We start from the raw sequence: 4,015 nt of genomic DNA on the forward strand, positions 1-4,015 counted from the left end.
CATTGCTATTACGACGCTGCCTGTTGTTGTGACTAATGTTGGGGCATCATCTGTTAGTTGTTGTAATGTTATTGTGTATTTGATTGAAAAGATATATTGGGAATTGCAACATTTTGACTTTTCTAAGATAAATTGGGATGGTTACAGAAGTTGGCATTATACATGTTTCCATACGCATTGGCATTATCATTCATATTGTAATTTCTCATGTAGTAGATAGATTCAGGGTTTTGTGGAATTCTTTATAGTTGTTATCATCACCACAATAAACACATGAAAGAAGAGATGTGATTTTTACCTCAAATATGCCCCTGTGTTTTTGTAATTTTTTCACCATATCTGCTGCTGCAGTATTGCGTCTGCCAAATATGTTCCTCATGTTGGGTTATTGATAATCGTTGTTAGATATCCTTCCTAAAATATCGTAAGCCTCATTATAGGTCTTATCCAATAATGCACATTGACAGAAGTATTAACCACGATACGCATTTGCATGTTCAAGCCATTATAAAACATTTCCATTTGCGTCCTATGCGAAAATCCATGCATTAGGCATTTACGTAAAAAATCCTTGAAACGTTCCCATGCCTTATACAAATTATCATTCTCCAACTGCTTGAAGGATGTTAAGTCAATTCTAAACTTGGTATTCATATTGGGTGGATTAAATCTCAACAAATATTTTTGTGATAACTCATTTCATGATGCTATAGCACTCGGTGGCAGCGAGTTAAGCCATGCTCTAGCTTTGTCACAAGCGAGTTTGGAAACAACTTCAGCTTCAATGCTTCCTCAGGTACACCTTGTTATACAAACGAGTAACACACCTCCATGAATGCTCTAAGATGTACTCTTGGGTCTTTAGTAACTAAACCACTATATTGCCCCATTGATTGCATCATTGGAACATCACTGGCTTTAGTTCAAAATAGGCAGCATGGATGGAACGTCAGACGATGCCAGGATTCAAGTCATCTAGTGTTGGTACAAAGTTATAATATTGTACATCAACGTGATCGATCGATTGAGTTTATAAGTTTTTGAAACTTATAGACAGTTTTAGAAAGTGTAGAAAATTCAAGATTCAATCCTGAATTTACCCATTTTTTTGGTTATAGAAAAATAAAACCTCTTTCCCCTTGGTGATACCAGAAAATCCCCAATTTTTAAAACAAAATCCTTAAATTCCCCCTCAATCAAAGCCTCATAAGGCTCCTAATCCCTCATCGTCCGACCATCGTTCGACCACCCACTACCCCCGTTTGATTCATATTTGCCGGTTACCAAGGCCCAGGTATCACCGAAGCGTGATTCAGCGTCGATCGACGTGAATCGACGCTTTAAATCACTGCCGTGAACTCCCTCCCCCACCGTTCGAATTTACTTATTTTTCGACCAATCCGGTGACCGTTGCACCTCACCGCCCTTCTCATCGAGTTCCCCAACTCCGTGCGACCAAAACCTAACCAAGTTCATCGCCATTATCGTCGGTTTCGTCTGACGGCGTAGGTAAGTGTTTCGACCCTTTTCTTTATTTTCGATGGATTTTGGGATGATGTTGGCTAATTTATTGATTTCAATTGGGTATTTGGAGTTGTAGGAAAATCGACTGCCCGAAACTTCCTTTGTCGCCGTCACATGCACCGCCACGTGCGCGGGGCCTTTTTTGGTATAGGGATATTTCCAGAACCGGGTCTGGTAGACCTGACCCGTCTGATCCAACCCGCCTGGCCTACCCAGTCATTGAGTCAGCTCGTTAACTTTGACAAAAAAAGTTAACTTTTTCGAAAAGGTCCTATTTTATGTTTTTGACATCATGAGTCCGAATCCGAGGTCTGTTTCGCCAAATTCGCACCCGGTAAGTCGTTTTTCAGTGATTTACCTTCAGATTCAATATGGTTCCTTAATTAAGTTTAGTTTCTGACGTAAAATTGTTTTCTATGCATTCGAGGAATTATTGGACATTAAATAAAAGTTCGAGGGAGGTCGAATGGAATTTAAATGGTCGATTGATATGGCATAAAAATTGAGGTAATACTCTACTACCTTTTGTATGCTTTTCGGAACTCATGGGTAGATGGTAAATGTGTGAATGAAAATGATTGTTCCATTAGATGTATTTAACTATCATTAGACTCAGACATAAATTGAAATAAAGACATAACATTAAATAAGACTCAAACGGCTCGAAAAATAGAAATTGAAAGATAAATAAGAAATAATTATAAGTTCAATGATTCAATAATAAATGAATTGGTTTCAAGATCCATAAATTTTGATAAATCTCTTTAAAGGTTAAATATCGGGATTGTTTGGTTAAGAAATTACCAAAAATAGCCACGTGGGGTAAAAATTACGAAAATGCCCTTGTACTATAAAATACCAAGACTTCCCCTGATGGTGAAGAATAACCTAGAAAGGACAAACTTAACCAATTATCATTAAAGTACATATTGTTTGGGTTGAAAGGAATTATCGAAATGACCTCGAGCTACGAAATAACCTCGATTGTTCAATGACCAAAATAACCTAAACTTTAAAGGAACTAGAATATTTTAAAGCCTAAATTATCGGGAGTAATGCCACTAACAGAATTGAATAAAATAGCGATAATACACTTAAAAAAAAGAAGAAAAAGACTATGATGGCTATGATAAGGGAGATGACCTAAGAACTTAAGACTTGATCCACTTGAACCTTAGAATCATCGATTTAAATTCCGGATCTGTTTTGGAATGGCCGAACGTGTATAATGACTCAAAGAATGACTAAGCACTGAAATAAATAAATACCCTCAAGCTCTAAAATGAATAATTCAACCTCAAATACCAAAGAACCAAGTTGAACTAAATGAAAGTACCATATGTATCCAAATTTTGGAAACGTTTGAATTTCTCTGGAAAATCTAAAGTGACTGGGATGAATTTAATTACTAAATAATCTAAATACCCTCATGACCTAGAAATAAGTGAAGATTATTGGGTAAATTCTAGAAACTCGAGAAAACCTGAGTTTTGTATCACCCCTAAAAGTTAGAGATTATTGCAATTCATAAATTGAGCTAATACTATCGGAATAACTAGAGTTCCTCAAGCTTCGCTCAACGAAAGTTATGAAGTATCCTAATAAATTGGCATGAATCTAAAATACCATGAATCATCATTATTTCCTTATTGGATTAATTACTAATAATTCTCCAAGAATCAAATGTCTAAAAATCCCCTGATTTGCCTGAATAATGGAAAGACTCATGTTATGTCTAAATCTTCAATAATTCTGATGTAAAAGATTATGAACGCCTTCTTGATACTCAATTGCTTACGAAATATATCTGAATATAATATGATCTTGATAAACCACTTCCTTAATGATTGATGAATCAATTAGCTATCAAACCCCCTTTTATAGGGATCTTGATTATGAAAACCTATTAAATTACAAAATTTTCATGATCCCTTACCTAATAAATACCAAGTATCTTCGAATAATAAAATATGGATCCTTTAGTGTGTTCCTTATGTGACATGTGAATGTTTTACATGTTTTAAATGTGATTTTATGAAATCACTGATTTTCCTGGTCTACTGGTTTTATGAACTATGGTTACCTGAAATGTGTTATGGGTTTTTATTTTCACGGAAAATATGATCGTTACTGATTTATGGATCATGAAATCTACTGGTTACTACTTGAACTATATATTGGGACATTATTTGGGTAGACTAGATAATGGATGTTCAACTCTGATCAAGTTGTTAAATCCTTACAAGCCTAATATGATCCTTGGGTAGTCTCTGAGGCACCGAGTAACAATCTTGGGTTGGATCTCAGGCCCCAAGGAACTCCCTTGGGTTAATCATGTGACTATATGGTGTACAAGTGGAGGATAATTATATGGTTTATTCCATTATCACGTTTATGAGATTTTACTGGACCACATTCTAGATATTATAGTTTACGGTTAAAAATGATTTTCAATGGATTTTTATATAGGTAGGATTCTAGAGTATGGAGG

At 35.5% G+C, this 4,015-nt stretch overlaps 1 non-coding gene across 1 annotated transcript; it reads left to right on the forward strand.

The window, feature by feature from the left end:
- Nucleotides 1-538: 538 nt before the first annotated feature.
- On the forward strand, nucleotides 539-645 carry LOC120130301. Its single transcript, XR_005516817.1, has one exon. It is a non-coding gene; the product is annotated as a small nucleolar RNA R71 (small nucleolar RNA).
- The last annotated feature ends 3,370 nt before the right edge of the window (nucleotides 646-4,015 follow it).

The sequence above is a fragment of the Hibiscus syriacus genome, unplaced genomic scaffold (genome assembly GCF_006381635.1).
Source record: "Hibiscus syriacus cultivar Baekdansim isolate YM2019G1 unplaced genomic scaffold, ASM638163v2 tig00001644_pilon, whole genome shotgun sequence".
Lineage (NCBI taxonomy): Eukaryota > Viridiplantae > Streptophyta > Magnoliopsida > Malvales > Malvaceae > Hibiscus > Hibiscus syriacus.